The sequence below is a fragment of the Macaca thibetana genome, chromosome 20 (assembly GCF_024542745.1).
Source record: "Macaca thibetana thibetana isolate TM-01 chromosome 20, ASM2454274v1, whole genome shotgun sequence".
Classification (NCBI taxonomy): Eukaryota; Metazoa; Chordata; class Mammalia; order Primates; family Cercopithecidae; genus Macaca; species Macaca thibetana.
Genome location: NC_065597.1, coordinates 28,788,921 through 28,809,553, shown reverse-complemented (window position 1 = coordinate 28,809,553; position 20,633 = coordinate 28,788,921). Strand labels below are relative to the sequence as shown.

General features: G+C 50.1%; 1 protein-coding gene and 1 long non-coding RNA gene across 8 annotated transcripts in view; one reads left to right on the top strand and one right to left on the bottom strand.

Annotated features, from left to right (window-relative positions):
• The window catches only part of LOC126944333 (cytochrome c oxidase subunit 4 isoform 1, mitochondrial), a 327,288-nt gene that overhangs the window by 30,544 nt on the left and 276,111 nt on the right, over nt 1-20,633 (bottom strand). The gene's annotated exons all lie outside the window — the stretch shown is intronic.
• LOC126944370 (uncharacterized) lies at nt 9,441-10,645 on the top strand. Its single transcript, XR_007722034.1, has 2 exons — nt 9,441-9,783; nt 10,100-10,645. It is a non-coding gene; the product is annotated as an uncharacterized LOC126944370 (long non-coding RNA).

Genomic DNA, 20,633 nt, shown 5'->3' with positions numbered 1-20,633 from the left:
GTGGTGAGGGCTAGTTTGGGAGGCATTTTAACAATACAGCCTTCCTATAAACCTTTCAAGGTGGCTTTCCCTCTGTCACCTCCCCGCGGAATTATTTTGCTTGGTTCTCCTCCTGCCTCCCAGGAGCATGTGCTGTCTTCTATTTTGGATTTAGGCTGAAGCTTAAGTCCCATAACCTGTTCCCTGTCTATGGCTGGGTCAGGCTTAAATTTTCCAAAGAAAGCATATGAGATACCCTGAAGGGAAGGATGTATTTGTGAAAAGCGAAAACAGATTTCCAAAGTGCAGATAGCCGCTCCTATATTCCTTGTAAAAATAGCAGAAACCTCTGCTGAGCCCTTACACCCTGTGCTGGCCCCTCTCTCTTGGTCTGCACACACTGTGCTGTGTGGCCTGTGCTGCCTCCCTCTTACCACCTCCCCCAAAAAGTAGAGTCTGGCCCTGGGCTTAGTTAGGCTCTATCTTGCCCCACCCAGGATGAAAGAACAAGCCTGTTGCAGACCCACCGGAAACTTACTCACTCTGCCTTTTTGTGGAAAAGACAGAGGAGCAACGCGAAGTATGTTTATATGTTGAAAATCTGCCCTGCAAAATGTTGAAGCCAGGTCCAGTGCTATGCACCTGTAGTTCCAGCTACTCAGGAGGCTGAGCAGAAGGATGGTTTGAGGCCAGGTTTTCGAGGCCAGCCTAGACAACTAGCAAGACCTCATGTCTTAAAAAAAAAAAAAAAAAAAAAAAAACTAAATCTGAAAGGGGTTGCACCTATGTTGATGTACGTTTAGACACACCTGTGTTTAGAGCCAGCCGTCTGCTTACAGTCATTCTGGTCGCCATTTTCATCTTTCATAGCATCCATCCATTAAGAAGTAAGACACATACATTATTAGTTTATATGAAAATGTCATATTCTGTTTCTAGTCATGGTTACCTTTAAGATCCGAGGATAGTAAACATGAAAGATAGGCAGTAACTTCATAAATACTCTAAAAAGCAGTGCACTTACTAAGGAAAATCAACTTTGCTAATCTAATGAAATTGGATTGCTTTAGAGCAGAAAACTAAGAAATCTTTGTTAAATTTTCAAGCCAATTTTCCATGGATCTGGTATTTGTAAGCCTCCTAGATGTAAAAAGTCCTTGTATAATTAGCTTTGGTTTATTTTGTTTTTAGACAGGGTCTCGCTCTGTCACCCAGGCTGGAGTGCAGTGGCAGGATCATAGCTTGTTGCAGCCTTGAACTCCTGGGCTCAAGTGATCCTCTAGTCCGTCCTGATATTACTTTAATAGTGTATTTTTCTGGTAGTTGTGTTGAAAAACCTATTGTTTCTGCAAAGTGTGTTTCTCAGCTTTTCACACTTGCCTTTTTTGTTGTGTTTTGCATTGGCAAGACAGTGTTTCCAAAACCACCTTTTTAGCATTACACTTCTCTCGCCACAGTAGCTACTTTATGGCATCATGGTAAATGGAAGCAGAAAAATAGCCTTGAGCAGCAAACTCTATACCCTATGGACATTTTTAGCAATTTTAGTGAAGATAGCTGAACTTAAAAATAGACTTCCGCTTTAGTAATTGACATTTCTTGAGGCTTCCCATCAACTCTTAGTGCCTCTTATGCATTGGACTTTTTTTTTTTTTTTCAGTTCAATCAAAAGCCTGGTAGGAATTGCTAGCGTTGCCCCTGCCAACTCTCAGGTATGTGGTGTCTTAATCTGACTTCATTTCCATACATCTCAGAATCTGGGAGATAATGTAAATATTTTCATCCTCATAAAGTTGACTTGTTACTCCTTAAAATGCTCACAATATCCTTGAATGGGACATAATATCTAATTGAGTTTGTTGTTTCTTAGAAGTGAATCACCACGCCGGGCGCGGTGGCTCAAGCCTGTAATCCCAGCACTTTGGGAGGCCGAGGCGGGTGGATCACGAGGTCAGGAGATCGAGACCATCCTGGCTAACATGGTGAAACCCCGTCTCTACTAAAAATACAAAAAATTAGCCGGGCGTGGTGGCGGGCGCCTGTAGTCCCAGCTACTTGGAGGCTGAGGCGGGAGAATGGCGTAAACCCGGGAGGCGGAGCTTGCAGTGAGCCGAGATCGCCCTACTGCACTCCAATCTGGGAGACACAGCGAGACTCCGTCTCAAAAAAAAAAAAAAAAGAAGTGAATCACCGGCTGGGCGTGGTGGCTCATGACTGTAATCCCAGCACTTTGGGAGGCCGAGGGGGGGTGGATCACCTGAGGTGAGGAGTTCGAGACCAGCCTGACCAATATGGTGAAACCCCGTCTCTACTAAAAACACAAAAAGCAGCCGGGTGTGGTGAAGTGCACCTGTAGTCCCAGCTACTTGGGAGACTGAGGCAGGAGAATTGCTTGAACCCGGGAGGCGAAGGTTGCAGTGAGCGGAGATCACGCCACTGCACTCCAGCCTAGGCAGCAGAGTGAGACTCTGTCTCAAAAAAAAAAAAAAAAAAGTGAATCACTGTTCTTCTGAGGAGCCTTTTTTCCCTTTTAGGATTAACTTCTTAGAGAAGATGTTTCCTTGCAGGTTTCTGAAGTGCTGCCATTGGAGAAGCGATCTGAAGACTTCTGTGGAATAGGAGATCTAGCCCAGCTTTAGAACAGCTGAGAATCGTGTTCTCCTTGGTCTTTTGCTTTCAGAGCCAAGTGACAGGCACCCCCACAGCGGCCACTTGAGTTTGACTAGAGGAGCCCTTTGGCTCCCACTTGCTGTGTTACCTTGTAAAGCAGAATAGCATCCTGTATTTAGTGCTGGCTGAAAAAATTCTAGATTCCATAAATACACCTAAAGAACTGCAGTTCAGAATACTCATGACGTTCTGTGGCCCAGGTGCCTGCCCTCTCGGCCCCTGAAGGCAGCACCCCCAAGTTCCACCAAGCACCCTGGGTGCTCACCCTCACTGAGGAGTTCAGTGAAACCTCTAAGGTCAGCCAGGATTCAGTAGCCTCCAGGTTCTTCTCTCTGCATTCCCTTCGTTACTAAGAATATGGATTCTTCTTCAAGGCTGGACTTTCTCAAAAAGAATCTTGTTCTTGCTTCCAGCAGTGCCTGTTTCCCATTCTCTGTGTGTGTGTGTGTGTGACAGTCTCTCTCTGTCACCCAGGCTGGAGTGCAATAGTGCGATCTCAGCTCACTGCAACCTCCGCCTCCCAGGTTCAAGTGATCCTCCCACCTCAGCCTCCTGAGTAGCTGGAATTAGAGGCACCCACCACCACGCCCAGCTAATTTTTATATTTTTGGTAGAGACGGGGTTTCACCATGTTAGCCAGGCTTGTCTCAAACCCCTGACCACAAGTGAGCCACCCACCTCGGCCTCCCAAAGTGCTGGGATTCCAGGCATGAGCTGCCGCACCTGGCCCCCATTCTTAAGATAACCCGGCAGAGCTTCAACAGCCCCTGCCATTTCCACTAGCAGGGGGAGCTAGTGTTGTTGGGGGTTAGGGTGCAGCTCCCAAAGCCTCCTGGGGGCAAATCCCAGCCGTACCACTTTCTAGCTCTGTGGCCTTGGGCAACTTACCTCTTGGTGATAACACCTCCTTGCGTGGGTATTATGGAGACCAGAACGCTTTTGCTAATACTTAGCAGAATATTAGAGCCATGATGAAAAAAGTTTTTTTTTTTTTTTTTTTTTTTTTTTTGAGACGGAGTCTGGCTCTGTCGTCCAGGCTGGAGTACAGTGGCCGGATCTCAGCTCACTGCAAGCTCCGCCTCCCGGGTTTACGCCGTTCTCCTGCCTCAGCCTAGCGAGTAGCTGGGACTACAGGCGCCCGCCACCTCGCCCGGCTAGTTTTTGTATTTTTTAGTAGAGACGGGGTTTCACCGTGTTAGCCAGGATGGTCTCGATCTCCTGACCTCGTGATCCGCCCGTCTCGGCCTCCCAAAGTGCTGGGATTACAGGCTTGAGCCACCGCGCCCGGCCGAAAAAAGTTCTTGTTTTTTTTGTTGTTGTTTGGTAAACATAGAACATTCTGTTGACCAGATTGACCTGAGAGGTACTTATTCATAGGAAACCTTCAGTGAACATTTATTGAATGAGTGAATCAAACCATTCATTCCCAAATTAGAGCAGTTTACATCTGCCTTCCCAGCAACCCTATGACAGTTCCATTTGACAGACAAGGAAACCAAGGCCCAGGCTGCAGAGGTGACTGTCTGAGGCTGTACACCCAGTAAGCCGCAGAGGGTGTGGCAGAGGACTGCGCCAGGCGGCCCCGCTGCTGCCACAGAGGAGCAAAGAAGCCACACCTCTTCCTCTACTTGCCATCCTCCCCTTCCCCATTCTTGCCCACCCCCCACCCCAGTCTTAATACATTTTCTTCCTTCCTTTATACAAAATCGATGTATGTTCATGGTAGAAAATCAAAGAGAAAATAAAAATTCCCTTCTCCCATGCCCCCTCCTTCACTAGACAAGCGTAAGAAAGACAGAAAGTAGTGAAACCGGCAGGGATTTCGTGAACACCTTTATTGTCCCAGATCCTGAGATACAAAGAAATGGAAAGCATGGCGCCTGCATTTGAGGAGCTTACAATGTAATTTAAGAAGTCAAAGGTGGGCTGGGTGCAGTGGCTCATGCCTGAAATACCAGCGCTTTGGGAGACCGAGGTGGAAGGATCACTTTAGGCCAGGAGTTCACGACCACCCTAGACAACATACTGAGACCCCCATCTCTACAAAAAAATAAAATTAGCCAGATGTGGTGGGGCACACTGTAGTCCCAGCTACTCAGAAGGCTGAAGCAGGAAGATTGCTTGAGCCCGAGAGTTTGCGGCTGCAGCGAGCCATGATTATGCCATGGCACTCCAGCCTGGGTGACAGAGCAAGACCCCATATCTCTCTCCCTCTCTCTTTTTTTTTTTTGGTAACAGGGTATTGATATGTTGCCCAGGGTAGCCTTTAACTCCTGGGCTTAAGCAGTCCTTCTGCTTCAGCCTCCCAAAGCGCTGGGTTTACCTGAGCGACCACACCCAGCACCCCATTTCTTTTTAAAAAAAAAAAAAAAGCTAAAGGCATAAACACAAGTAAAACATTACAAAGTTTGTGCAGATTCCTGGGCTCAGGTCCAGAGAATTCAGATTCATTGAGATTTGGGGCCCAAAGCCTGCATTTTTAGCAGGTAAATTCAGGCCATGCTATGAATAACCCTGATCTTTAACCAAAACCTGCATTTTACTATGAAGAATTTATTATTATTATTATTATTATTATTGAGACAGAGTTAGTCTGTCACCCAGGCTGGAGTGCAGTGGCACAGTCACGACTCAATACATACAGCCTTGACCTTCCAGGCTCAAGCCATTCTCCCACCTCCGCCTCCCAAGTAGCTGGGACCACCAGTGCGTACCACCACACCTGGCTAATTTTTTTTTTTTTTTTTTATGGAGACGAAGTCTCACTATGTTGCTTAAGCTGGTCTGGAACTCTCGGCTTCAAGCAATCCTCCCACCTCAGCCTCCCAAAATGCTGGGATTACAGATAGGAGCTACCGCACCTGGCCTAAGAATATCAGATATGCAGAAATAAAGCAATTTGGCCACTAGCACATGTTCAACCAGGGACTGCAGAATTGGGCCATAAGGTTGAACGCTATGAAATTGCTAATTTACTGGGTCAAAACCTCAAACATCAGCAATTTCATAGGAGTCGACCTCACAGAATTCAGGCCTCCTGAATGAACTCTGTTATCTGTCTCCACAGGAGGCCATCTGATTTTCTTCTCTTTCAAAATGCATTGCACAGAGAATGCGTGAACGTGATCTTGCTTAAGAACACTGGAGCAACACGGAGTAGACACTGTGAGCCATCTCCGCCCTGGAGCCAGGACGGCAGGAAAGGACAGGGCTTTGCACTGCCTTCTGTCTCCCAAAGCATCCTACACATAGAAGACCTAGTTGTTTTTGGTGTTTTTTTGTTGTTGTTGTTGTTTTGGGATGGAGTTTCACTCTTGTCACCCAGGCTGGAGTGCAATGGCACGATCTCAGCACACTGCAACCTCCATCTCCCGGGTTCAAGCGATTCTCCTGTCTTTGCCTCCTGAGTAACTGGGATTACAGGTGCCCACCACTGCACCTGGCTAATTTTTGTATTATTAGTAGAGACGGGGGTTTCACCATATTGGCCAGGCTGGTCTCGAACTCCTGACCTTAGGTGATCCGCCTGCCTTGGCCTCCCGAAGTGCTGGGATGACAGGCGTGAGCCACCGCGCCTGGCCATAGTTGTTATTTTTACTTAGTTTTTGAGAAGTTGAGTCTCTAGTCTGTCACGTACTCCCCACTTCCAGCAGGCAGCTCTGTAGCAAGGCCTCTCTGTCAGCTGCCTCTCTGGTCTCTGGGGCCCTGGCCCAGTCCCTGCGTATGCAGGACATGCCCCCAGAGGCAGGGTATTGATCCCTATTTCCTTCAAAATAGCTCTACCTTTGTCACCAGGATAATGGCTTGTTGGGTTTTGTTTTTTTTAATCCAAACACAAAAAGGTACAAACTAAAAAAGCAAAATCACCTACAATCCCCCCGTTTGCTGAATATCCTTCTAATCATCTCTCTCCTAAATGTTGGGATTCTTTATTTTTGGCTTCTGAAGTCTTACATTTAAATTCGTTGATAGAGATGTATGGTGGAACACTTTTTTTTTTTTTTAGTCGGAGTCTCACACTGTCACCTGGCTGGAGTGCAGTGGCGCGATCTCAGCTCACTGCAACCTCCACCTCCCGGGTTCAAGTGTTTCTCCTGCCTCGGCCTCCCGAATAGCTGGGATTACAGGCGCCCGCCACCACGCCCAGCTAATTTTTTGTATTTTTAGTGGAGATGGGGTTTCACCATGTTGGCCAGGCTGGTCTCGAACTCCTGACCTTGTGATCCACCCACTTCAGCCTCCCAAAGTGCTGGGATTACAAGCATGAGCCACCGCACCTGGCCGGAACCCTTTTTTTTTTTTTTTTTTGAGATGGAGTCTCGCTCTTATTACCCAGGCTGGAGTGCAATGGCGCCATCTCAGCTCACTGCGACCTCTGCCTCCCGGGTTCAAGCGATTCTCCTGCCTCAGCCTTCCGATTAGCTGGGATGACAGGCATGTGCCACCATGCAGGCTAATTTTATATTTTTAGTAGAGATGAGGTTTCTCCATGTTGGTCAGGCTGGTCTCGAACTCCCGACCTCAGGTGATCTGCCCACCTCAGCTTCCCAAAGTGCTGGGATTACAGGCATGAGCCACCGCGCCCGGCGGTGGAACACTTTTATTGGCCAGATTATACTTCAAGGCCGGGCACGGGGGCTCACACCTGTAATCATAGCACTTTGGGAGGCCGAGGCAGGCGGATCACGAGGTCAGGAGATCGAGACCATCCTGGCTAACACGGTGAAACCCCATCTCTACTAAAAATACAAAAAATTAGCCGGGCTTGGTGGCAGGTGCCTGTAGTCCCAGCTACTCGGGAGGCTGAGGCAGGAGAATGGCCTGAACCCGGAGGCGGAGCTTGCAGTGAGCCAAGATCGTACCACTGCACTCCAGCCTGGGTGACAGAGCGAGATGCCTCAAAAAAAAAAAAAAAAAAATTGTAATTCCTATTTTCAGGATTATGTAAACACTTCATTTCCAGAACCGCTGTTTCCCCACTATGTGAATACCCTACATTTTGTTTGTTTCCTCATCTTACATGTATTTGGCAGAGGGTGTTTTGAAAATAAAACTTATTTATTGACGTTTAAGAGGTACCCAGAAAAGGACACAAATCACAAGTGAATAGCTCAGTGAAGGTTCACAAGGTGAGCAAAAGGACAGGCTCCTGGAAGCACCACCAAGCACAAAAACCCAGGCTCTGAGACGCCCCAGCACCCAGGAGCCCTTGTGTCCACATCCTGGACTAGTTCTGTCTGGCTTTGAGCCTGTTAAGTGGGAGCAGACAGTAAGTATTCTTACTGTGTGTGTGAGATTCGCCTGTGACCTGATACGTAGCAATCTTTTCTTCATTTTCACCGCTGTGTGTTATTTTGTTGTATCAATGTACCCCAATTTATCTATTTCTATGTTGATGGATATTTGGGTTATTTCCAGATTTGGACTGATACAGCTAATGCTGCAGTTAACGTTCCTGCACGTGCCTTGCCACACAGCTATGTATGCTTTTCTTTCAGGATATGTAGCGTGGACTTGCTAGGGGTGTGTGTGTGTTCACTTTTCAAGATATGTTGCCAGTTTTACAAAGTGATTGTACGAGCTGAACCTCCCACCCACCGTGTCTGAGAGTTCCCATTTCCTCAGATCTTCAGGACTTTGCGCTGTTAGTCTTTTTTTTTTTTTTTGGTTTTGTTTTTTGTTTTTTGTTTTTTTTTTTGAGACGGGGTCTCACTCTGTCGCCCAGGCTGGAGTGCAGTGGTGCAATCATGGCTCACTGCAGCCTTGACCTCTCGGCTCAACAATTCTCCCACCTCAGCCTCCTGAGTAGCTGGGACTACAGGTGTGTGCCACCACACCGAGCTCATTTTTTTGTAGAGACAGAGCGTTGCCCTGTTGCCCAGGCTGGTCTCAAACTCCTGGGCTCAAGTGATCTGCCTGCCATGGCCTCCCAAAGTGCTAGGATTACAGGCATGAACCACTGCACCCGGCCATTAGTCTTTTTGATTTTAGACATTTTGGTGGTATGTAGCAGTATCTCCTAGATTCTTGGTCTAAATATGAAAAGTAAAATGATACAACTTCTGGACAATAACAGGAGGATATATTCATGACCTTGGGCTTGGCAAAGATTTTTTAAGAGGACACATAAATGATAAGTTGTGCTACATTAAAATTAAGAACTTTTGTTCATTAAAAAACAGGATGGTGAAAAGGGAAATCCCACAGTGGGAAATATTTGTAATACAATTACCCAGCAAAAGACTTCTTTGCAGAGCCAGGTGCCATGGCACACGCCTGTAGTCCCAGCTAGTTGGGAGGCTGAGATGGGAGGATTGCTAGAGCCCAGGAGTTTGAGGCTGCAGTGAGCTATGATCACACCACTGCACTCCAGCCTGCATGAGAGAGCGAGACCCCGTCTCCAAAAACAAAAACAAAAACAAAAAGGCTTCTTTCCAGATTAGGCACATCTCAAAAGAAGATATCCAAGCGGAGTAAACATATGAAAATTGCCTCACTAATGTCCTCAAAGAGAAGCCAAGTGAGAACATGAGTCTGTTTTTGTTTTTGTTTTTTTGTTTGTTGGAGGTGGAGTGTCCCTCTGTCGCCCAAGCTGGAATGCAGTGGCACGATCTCAGCTCACTATAGCCTCTGCCTCCAGGGTTCAAGGAATTCTCCTGCCTCAGCCTCCCAAGTAGCTGGGATTACAGGTGTGCACCACCACGCCTGGCTAATTTTTTTTTGTATTTTTAGTAGAGACGGGGTTTCACCATGTTGGGCAGGCTGGTTTCAAACTCCTGAGCTCAAGTGATCCGCCCAACTCGGCCTCCTGAAGTGCTGGGATTATAGGCGTGGGCCACTGCACAGGGCCATGAGTCTGTTTCTTAATGGGAAGAAAATGTTTAGAAACAGAATCCTCTTTATGTGCACAGTCCAAGTGCCCTGGATCCCCCAGGACACGTTCACACGTGTGACTGAGTGTCAGAATGCCTTCAAACAAACAGCAGCCTCCACTGCCTCTTCCAGTCCCAGGCCCGAACATTGTTGAAACTCAGCCTCAGTACCTGGCCTGGGCACATAGGGAGTCTGAGGGTTTCAGCTGTGGATCTCCCCTGCACTGTTGAGTGGCTTTCCTCTGGGGGGCTTTTAAGAAAGGTACTGGAAGGCCGGGCGCGGTGGCTCAAGCCTGTAATCCCAGCACTTTGGGAGGCCGAGACGGGCGGATCACGAGGTCAGGAGATCGAGACCATCCTGGTTAACACGGTGAAACCCCGTCTCTACTAAAAAAAAAAATACAAAAAATTAGCCGGGCGCGGTGGTGGGCGCCTGTAGTCCCAGCTACTCGGGAGGCTGAGGCAGGAGAATGGCGTGAACCCGGGAGGCGGAGCTTGCAGTGAGCTGAGATCCGGCCACTGCACTCCAGCCCGGGCGACAGAGTGAGACTCTGTCTCAAAAAAAAAAAAAAAGAAAGGTACTGGAGTCCCACCCTGGCTGTCATCACCTACTGCCTCTACCAGCCTGGCCTCCCACCAGTCCTGCCCTGGAGCTCAGAGCAAGACCTCCCAGAATCTGATTGTTTTGTTAATCACCTATGATGCCTGGAATTCTCTCAGTGCCAGCTTTCTGAGGAGCTCAAAACCATTTGCAGACCCTGCTGGTAAAATGGCTGCCCTGAGGTCAGCTGAGCTCTGTGCTAAATTACTTCTGCAATAAGAGGCAGTTTTCCAAACTGTGCCTGAGAGTCCCAGAGACCCAGAGCTCCTCACCCACTGGAGGCCTTGGGAGGAAGGCAATGTTTAAACAGACATTCTCAGACTCTCCCGTCAGGGTGGTGGTCTCCATGGTTACTGAGATGTGGTTCGCACAGTAGGTAGAGCATCTGCACACACAGCCACTCCAACTTTACACCTGGGCAGAGGGAAGCAGGCAGGACTGCGTCTGGGCAGGCGCGTAGGCTGGAAGTAGAGAAAGGAGGGATGCGTTTTCACTGGGGGACCCCTGGAGCAAAGCAGGTGGGGAAAAGTCCAGGACCCAAAGGAAGTGTCAGCTTCCCTGGGTATCTCCCCATCTTCAGCAAGGGGTGCCTTGGCTCACTTTCCATATGCACATCCCAAGCAGCCCACCCTGGCACAGCCCTGGGTGTTCTGAAGATCCCACATCTTCCCTGGACCTCCAGGAATGTTAGGCATAGCTGCTCTGAGCTGCCCCACCCAGACTCGACCTTTGAAAGTCTTACCCAGGCTGACTCACTGTCCTTCTATTACTCAGCCTTTCTGGGTGCTGTGTTTGGGATAACGGAAGGCACGAAGGGTAGCCTGGGGATTGCGGGCAGTGTTGAGAGTGTAATGGGGTGCGGGGAAGGCTACAGACAGGAAGGAACCTGAGTGCCTGGAGGGGTGGGGAGGTATCTGGGGAGGATGGAGCCCCAAGCAAGAAGGGTCTCAGGTGGAGCTCACATTTGCGTGTCCGGGTGGCACGGGGGTGACAGCCTGTGGGGGTTTGGGCAGAGGTCAGGAGAGACAGCTGAGACAGCACAGGAAGCCCTTCTCGCCCCTAGCTGCCACCTCCTGCGCCGCGGGTCCACGCAGCGTCACTCCCTCTGTGCCTTGTGGGGCAGCCACTGGGGATGGACAGAGTCTGGCAGTGGGTACAGGAACCCTTGCCACAGTGGGTGACCTTGAACTCCTGAACTCAAGTGATCCACCTGCCTCAGCCTCCTAAAGTGCTAGGATTACAGGCATGAGCCCCGTGCCTGGCCGTGAACTTTATCTTAATTTTGAAATAAGGTAGGGTTCGGTAGTTCATGCCTGTAATCTCAGAAATTTTGGAGGCTGAGGCAGGTGGATTGCTTGAGGTCAGGAGTTTGAGACCAGCTCGGGCAACATAGCAAAACCCTGTCTCTTTTAAAAATCCAAAAATTAGATGGGCGTGGTGACGTGCATCTATAGTCTCAACTACTCAGAGGCTGAGGTGGGAGAATCACTTGAGCCCGGGAGGTCGAGGGTGCCATGAGACATGATTGCACCACTGCACGCCGGCCTGTGTGACAGAGCAAGGCCCTGTCTCAAAATAAATTAATTAATTAAATAAAACAATAGTGGAGCATCAGGAAAAGAGATCTGGAAAGGGGGCACAGGGAAGGGGGAACCCTCCTGGGCCACCTGAAACCCCACTATGGGGATCACCAGCAGCCACCACCTCTGTCCCACCGCCATGTTAACGGTCCCAGCTGGGTATGGGGGGGACTGGATTCTGCTTTTCCTCCCTGAGGTCCCAGCCTCGAAGAGCTGAGTTCTCATGAGGAGACTGGAAACTCTCCTCCAAGCCTCTCAGAGTTGCAAGGAAATGAAGCCAGCATCAGATCCAACCTCTCCAAAAAATCCAGTGCAGCGATCAGCCCGTGCCTAACGCCCAGCACGCGGGGAACTCACTGGGTCTTGAGCAGCTCAAGCCCACTGCCGATTGCCAGAAATTTCCCCCTGTGCTGTATGGGAACCATTTCCTGAATCTGCCATACTAACCCCAGTGTCACCCTTAGGGTCCCCCAAGATCCCCACACCTGCCTTCCCCAGGACAGACTTGCAGAAGTGCTCTCCCGTTCCCGGGAACATGCCCACCGTCCGTCTTCCTCCCTGGCGGTGGCTTGGTTCCCCCACCACGTGGGCTTGTGTCTTCGGCGTGGGCTCCGGTTGGTCCATTCCTCTAACACTGGGATATGGAACAAGGGATTAAAGCTTCCCACAGCCACGGGGGCAACAGCAAGGCCTGAGCTTAAGGATAATTTCCCTTCTCTGCAAAGGCCAGGCATTTAGTCCGAATGGGCAGAGTCTGCAAAGAGTGGGCCAGGAAGGGACCGGGAGCAGCCACAGCCCAGATGGCCCAGAAGAACAAGCGATTGTCCCCAACCTGAGCGAGGTCCCTGAGACCCAAGGTGGCCGCTGATCTCTTATCCTCAGAGGTAGGAGGGAAGGTGGGTGGGAGCCTGGGAGGGGGCTCCAGGCAGAGATCGTGTGTGGTGGGGAGAGCAGCCTGGTCTCCTACCCTGCCCCAGGTCCCTGGGAGGTTCGGGGAAGAGCTTCCTCCTGTTTGCCCTCACTCTTCCCCTCCTCTCAACACTTAATGCCACCTTCTGGGTGTCCACTGTGTGCCCAGCACTTTCCTGTACCCCTTCTCGGTGAATTTTGAAAAATATTATCTTTAGTTTCTTACAGCAGAAGTCATATATACTCCAGTTTGTTTGCAATGTAAGGATTACAAAAAATCTACACAGAGAAAGCAGCGGCTGTGCTGCGGGTTCCCTCCCACCCCCACCTCTGCCCCCACGCCCACCCAGGCACAGTGGAGTGTGAGTCATTCCGACTGAAATTAAATGAGATATTGAAATTAAATGGCATGTAGAGAAGAGAGTTCATTTTCTTCTCACCATTGGCTGGCAGCGCCTGGAGGGAAGATCGCGTTCATTTGATGCACAATTCATTTGCTCGTGGAGGAGAACTCGCTGCCGGGAGAGAATTTCTGAGCATCTAGCTTTTTTCTGGGGAGTTGCAAGGGAGCCGTAACCACCCTCCATCCTCAGCTGAGGCAGCCAGGGGCTCCTGGGGAGGTGAGCTGGCTCTCCAGGCTCCCAGGACAACTTAACGGCGGGCTCTGGGACTCAGGATTCCCCCTTCTGTGCAGACGCCACTCTGTCAAATATTTTTATAGCTGGAAGATGGAAAGATGCGGTGATTGGTTGTGAAGTCCTCAGCAACCTTTGATACGCTGGTGTGTTGGACCTTGGTGTGCCGGGGGTGCCCTTCCAGAGAGACTGGGCCATGTTGGGAGAGAGCCCAGCCCTGAGGATCAGCCGTGAGCCGTCAGCAGCCAGCACGGGTACCACCTGCCTCTCAAGGGGTTAGCCCGGCACCAAGTGCTAGTGGGTGATGTGGCACCTGCAGACTTTAAATATAATTTTCAATCTAATTTTCAATCTCTGAAAAAGGAAAGAAATGAGCGTTGATTAGAGGCAGTCTACAGAAGGGGGTAAAAATGCAAATTCTGAACCTGACTGAGTTCAAATCCTGGCTCCGCCACTTACCTAGCTGGTAACTCTGGGCAACTTACTTCACTGCGCCGTGCCTCAGCGTCCTAGCTGTAAAATGGGATCATAATGAGTGTCTGCCTTTTACGCGTGCTGTGCTTACGTGGCTTTTGGTGTCTGGCACATAGCAAGCTCTCACTAAATGTTCACGACTGCTAATGTTGAGGGGCTTCTGTTTCCAGATGCTGGTCATTAAAACATGGCTGCATTTTTGTCTCACATCAAAATAGTACCATTGACGTAGGTACTGTCATCCCTGTTTTTCAGACGTGGGAACTGAAGCACAGCGAGGTTAGGTGGCTTTCTCAAGGTCAGTCATTCTTTTTTTATTTATTTGTTTATTTATTTATTTATTTATTTATTTATTTATTTAAAGACGGAGTCTCGCTCTGTCGCCCAGGCTGGAGTGCAGTGGTGCGATCTTGGCTCACTGCAAGCTCCGCCTCCCGGGTTCACGCCATTCTCCTGCCTCAGCCTCCCGAGTAGCTGGGACTACAGGCGCCGCCACCACGCCCGGCTAATTTTTTGTATCTTTAGTAGAGACGGGTTTTCACCATGTTAGCCAGGATGGTCTCGATCTCCTGACCTTGTGATCCACCCACCTCAGCCTCCCAAAATGCTGGGATTACAGGCATGAGCACCATGCCCGGCCTAATTTTTGTATTTTTAGTAGAGATGGAGTTGCACCATGTTGGCCAAGTTGGTCTCAATCGCGACCTCGTGATCTGCCCTCCTTGGCCTCCCAAAGTGCTGGGATTACAGGTGTGAGCCACCGCACCCGGCCAAGCCTGGAATTATATCAGGGTCAGTTCCGCGACTAGGCAGAGATCCCCTCGGTAAAGGGTCTGGGTGTCCCTGTGTTTTGTATTCCTAGACCTGCACTGTCCTGACTGGCAGCCACCAGCCACAGGTGGCTCCAGAGCCCTTGACCCCTGGCTGGCTTGAGTCAAGGTGTGTTTTAATGTAAAATACACACCAGCTTTCCAAGACTTAAGGCAAAAAGAAGAGAAATGGAAACTATCTTATTTTAATATTTTAATATTAAATCAAATATTAACATTGATTTAATATTAAAATTAAAACAATTTTAAAATTGATGACATGCTGAAATAATTTTTGGAAAAATTGGGTTAAATGAAAGATGTTATTACAATGAATTTCACCTGTTTCTTTTTACTTTTCTTTTTTTAATGTGGCTACTAGGAAATTGTAAGTGGCACTTGTGGCTCGAGCTAGATCTCTATTGGCCTTACTTGCACCCCACAGAAGGTGCCCAGGAGAGCCTTGTAAATGGATGCATGGATGAATGAATGAATAAGCGGGTAAGTGACTGAATGAAGGAGTATGGGAGTGACCAGACCCTTGAGAACAGGACCACAGTGCATCAGAGTCCCGGCTGGCCCCATCCCTGGTGTTCTCAGACTGTACAGAGAGGCAGGTCCCTTGGTGAGGGGTCTGGTGCCCCCAGGTGGAGTGAGTGAATAGGCCAAGGAGCCGTGCCCATGAAGGACTGCCCAAGTATCCTCCAACCAGCCTACTCCCTGGGCAGGGCCTCACGGAAAGCCCCATGCTGACCCGGGAAGCAGCATCCTACAGAACAGCTCAGGCCCCTCTGGGGTCCAGTATGCACCCCTGGCCTCTCCCAGCCCCTGGCCGATGCATGTGACACTCCCATGCTTCTAGTGTTGCCTCCATGTGTTCATCCAAAGCCCACAGGGGGCCCGGACCACACTGTAGCAGGCTTCGAGCCACCTGCTCTGCCTGCCCCAGAGGCCTCACAGAAGAAGAATGTCAAAGCTGTGCTCAGCCCCCAGATCGTGGTGCCCAGGCCAGCCCAGGCAGGGGCCTGCACACCCCAGCACCCACTTTGACGCTCGAGAAAAATTAACTTTGAAGCTGCCAGTCTGAGCAGCTGAGCCAGGCAGGCTTTAGGAAGAGTGCTAAGGCTTCTAACTCTGCAGCCTCTGGTGCACCCATGTACAGATGGGGCACGTGGTCTGAATTTCGCGGGGAAGCCCGCTGGACTCAACAGCGCTCCCCTCTCTTTTCAAAGATGTGCAGAAACCCTACTCATTTGGAACACTTGGGAACAAATATTTTACTTAAGGTCTCAGGTAACAGACTTTTAGCCCTTAAGCGCAATGCTTAGTTAAACATGGTAATGGTTTAGGGGAGGAGTGTCTAACAATGGCATTTATACTTTTCTTTATGACCAGTGGTGGTGTAGGGAGGTACGAGGCTGGACTCTGTTGGATCAAAATGCTCTTGGCACTACTGGGCGTGGAGTACTGGCCTGGGAGTCCCTCCATAGCTCTCCCAGCAGCCACCCTGTTTGGATGTTGGGTGTCCTTTTCACAGTTCTTCGCTCCCCTGCTCTGGTCATCAGCTATCCCTCCTGTGCAGGGCAGGGCAGCGTGTTCAACCTCCTTCCCTGCAGCCCCTCCCCCACAGCCTACCTAAACCACCTTCAGACGGCTGCTGCTGCTACAGTCAGCTGGAAAAGCCAAGCTTATCCAGCGTATGTACAGTTAGGCCCAAAGTTTAGGCCAGCTCTTGCCTCTGATCACTGGGGGTCTTTGGTTCCAGGCTTTGGGTCTCCCTAGGCTCTTCTGCTGTCTCCTGGTTCTCTGTCGAGGTGTGGACAGGTGAGGTCGCCAGGTATGCCCTCAAATAAATGGCATTCCTGTCCTTCTCCGGATATAATTGGTCTATGAACAGAAATGCCTGTTGCTCGAAGGCAGCAAGTTCCCTACAGTTAGCAAAGCACCAATCTGTGTGTCTTCGAGATGGTTTCAACATCTGCTACTTCCTGAATTTGGCAGGAAATAATTAATTCAACAAAGCAAGTTCACCCATGGGCGGAGGGGGGCACAAGGCTGAAATCCGGGAGCTACGCTTAATCCCTATCCACCTGGCCACAGATCCTGTCCCTTCCCCTACCCCACCCACCCCACGTCTCAGGGACTCACTTTACCTCTCCACTCCCCCACACCCATCCCACCTTTCCCTACCACGTCGTCAACCCCAAGCAAAGCTGGGACCTCCGACTCTCTTGTTTTGGGAGGTCCCACTCCTGAGCCCAGCAAGCTTATTAAAAAATTCCACCCATTTACACCATTAAATACCATTTGTTCTGGAACATTTAAAAAATAATTTTTGTAATTTTGCGTTTGAAATTATTTGGCTATAGGTAACTTAAATGGTGGGTAACTTAAATTTGGCTATAGGTAACTTAAAACGGTGGACCAGGCATAGTGGCTCACACCTGTAATCCCAGCACTTTAGGAGACCAAGGCGACCTCACCTGAGGTCGGGAGTTCGAGACAATCCTGACCAACATGGAGAAACCCCCTATCTACTAAAAATACAAAATTAGCCGGGTGTGGTGGTATATGCCTATAATCCCAGCTACTCGGGAGGCTGAGGCAGGAGAATCGCTTGAACCCAGGAGGCAGAGATTGCAGTGAGCGGAGATTGCGCCATTGCACTCCAGCCTGGGCAACAAGAACGAAATTCTATCTCAAAAAAAAAAAAAAAAAAAAAAAAGGCATGGCACGGTGGCTCACACCTGTAATCCCAGCACTTTGGGAGGCCGAGATGGGCAGATCACAAGGTCAGGAGATCGAGACCATCCTGGCTAACACGGCGAAACCCCATCTCTACTAAAAACACCAAAAATTAGCCGGGCATGGTGGCGGGTGCCTGTAGTCCCAGCTACTCAGGAGGCTGAGGCAGGAGAATGGCGTGAACCTGGGAGGCGGAGCTTGCAGTGAGCCGAGATAGCGCCACTGCACTCCAGCCTGGGTGACAGAGCGAGACTCCGTCTCAAAAAAAAAAAAAAAAAGTAACGGAGGCCATGACTGCTTGGCAATCACGCATATTCAGGAAGATTGGCGAAGCTAAACTTCATTTTGCTTCTAAACAGACTGAAATCATTGTGAAGACTACACTTAATGACAGAGTTTCTGTGTCTTAAGTAAACTTTTATTAGCTTGGATTTTGCAGTTTTCTCCGTATTTTAAAACTCATAAGTTTTTTTTTGTTTTTGTTTTTGTTTTAACTTTTGGACTAGATAATGCATTTTCATGATCCAAGTTGCAAGAGGAACAAAGGACATAGAGAAAAGTCTCCCAGGACCTCTGCCCGCCCCATCCCCTTCCTCACAGGCAGCCGAAAACCCTGGTTTCCAGTGGAAACTTATGGAAATGTCTTATGCTTTAAAAAGTGCAGATCCAGATTCTCCTCCCTTTTTGTGTTATTTTTATATTTATTTTTATTTTGAGATGGAGTCTCACTCTGTCAGGCAGGCTAGAGTGCAGTGGCGTGATCTCAGCTCATTGCAACCTCCACCTCCCAGGTTCAAGTGATTCTCGCGCCTCAGCCTCCCCAGTAGCTGGGATTACAGGTGCCCACCACCACGCCCGGCTAATTTTTGTATTTTTAGTAGAGATGGGGTTTCACCATATTGGCCAGGCTGGTCTCGAACTCCTGACATGGTGATCTGCCCACCTTGGCCTCCCAAAGCACTGGGATTACAGGCGTGAGCCACTGCGCCTAACCTCTCCTCCCTTTTTTATGCAATGATTGAACATTTGTATGGTCTTCTACACCTTGCATTTTTTCACTTGGAGATCTTTCCATAGCAGAACATAACAGCCCAGGCACAGTGCCGTGCATGTGTAATCCCAGCACTTTGGGAGGCTAAAGCAGGAGGATCGCTTGAGGCTGGGAGATTGAGACCAGGTTGGGCAATATAGTGAGACCCCGTTTTTACAAAAAATGAAAACAATTAGCCGTGCATGGTGGCGTGCTCCTGTAGTCCCAGCTCCTTGGGAGGCTGACATGGGAGGATTGCTTGAGCCCAGAGGGTAGAGGTTGCAGAGGGTGATACACCACTGCACTCCAGCCTGGGCTTGGCCCATAGAGCAAGATCTCGTCTCAAAAAAAAATAAAGACGGGATATAAAAGCTTTGTCATTCTTTATTTCTTTATGGCTACAAAGCAATCTTTTGCTTTTGGGTTTGAGGGTTTTTTCCGCCCCGGAACATCTTTATAGGCTCCTGGGTAGCTCACCAACCCAGGCATTGCCCACCTCCTGGCACAGCCCCCATTCCCCTGAGCTCTCTGTGTCCCAGCAGCCCTGCCCTGCGCCCTCTCACCCCAGCAGCAGGTGGAGCCAGCTTCCCAGGCAGCCACTGATCTGGCTGCCCGTCCCTGCTGAAAATGCCTCCGTAGCCAGCTGCTAGCATCGGCGCAGAGTCCCGGAACAGGACCCCAGCGCCTGCAGGTCTCCGAGGACCACACCGCTCACTCCCTCAGGTCCAGCCCGTTGGCCTCCTAACCAGCTGATCCTGCCCTCCCGGCCCTGCCCTCTCTAATCCCTGCCCCGCCGTCTGCCCCTCTGGCCCCTCCACTTTGCTTCCACACCCACCTCACGCACACCATCAGTCAGGATCTCTGCCCACGGCCGCAGGCTCCATGAGGCGGGGGTCTTACTTGTCTGTTCTCCAAACTGCCAGCACGTGAGCGAGCGTCCAGCACTTGTGAGATGCCCAGGAAGTAATGTCAGGAATGAATGAGCGAGTGAGAGACTGCCGTAGTTCTTCCCGTCCCAAGCACGGGCTAGGAAATTTGAGACCTGACTCCTAATCCCAAATGCCCCCTCACTCATGGGGGACCTCCGGCAACTCGCTCCCCATGTGACAGCTTGACTCTCCTTACCCGCATCAGTGGGGCGCCCCCAAGGCTGGCGCAGCTCCTCCGTCCTTTTCAGCGCCCCGCCCATCTCTTTTCCTCCCCTTCATCTCCTGCTGTCCCGTGGCTTCTGCTTTCTGGCTTCCTTCCTCTTTCCGTGTGAATCCTCTTGTTTTCTTAGCACCCACTTTGCCCTCGTACCTCCTCCCTGCAGGAGGGCTGCCCCCCACCACCAGGGGCCAGGCTGTTACTCTGTGTGTGTTTTTGAGACAGGTCCTCACTCGTTTATCTGGGCTGGAATGCAGTGGCGTGATCGTGGCTCACTGAAGCTTTGAACTCCCGGGCTCAAGTGAGCCTCCCACCTCAGCCTCCCGAGTAGCTGGGACTACAGGCGTGCACCACCATGTCCAGCTAATTTTTAAATTTTTTGCAGAGACGAGGTCTTGCCGTGTTGCCCAGGTGTGGAACTCCTAGCCTCAAGTCATGCTCCTGCCTAAGCCCTCCAAAGTGTTGGGGTTACAGGTGCACACACTGCCACGCCTAGCTGTGTTCCTCCCTCTGCTGCAGAGCCAGCCATTGGGACTGCGGGGCCCATGCACCCTCGGCTCTGCCACAGCAGTGGGGCTGCCTGGCAGCTGTGGGTTATACGGTCATGCCAGGGCCTGGCTGCTGTGCTGGGTGAAACGCTTCTTCCCTCCCTTGACCTCTCTTTCCTCCATTATTGTTTTATTACAGCCTCGTTGAGGAGGCATTTTCTTTTTTTCTCTTCTTTTTTTTTTTTTGGAGATGGAGTCTCGCTCTGTCACCCAGGCTGGAGTGCAATGGTGCGATGTCAGCTCACTGCAACCTCCGCCTCCCAGGTTCAAGCGATTCTCCTGCCTCAGCCTCCTGAGTAGCTGGGATTATAGGTGCGTGCCACCACGCCCAGTTAACTTTTGTATTTTTAGTAGAGATGAGGTTTCACCACGTTGGCCAGGCTGGTCTCAAACTCCTGACCTCATGATCTGCCCACTTTGGCCTCCCAAAGTTCTGGGATTACAGGCGTGAACCGCTGCATCCAGCAAGGAGGCATTTTCATGCCATAAAATTCACTTGTTTTAAGTATTCAGTTCAATACTTTCCGTGAATTGACAGGCCTCTCTGCTCCTGTGCATGCCCTCCTCCTTCCCAGCCTCAGTCCCAGGTAACAGCCCATGTGCTCTCTGTCGCTAAGGACTTGCCTGTTCCGGAC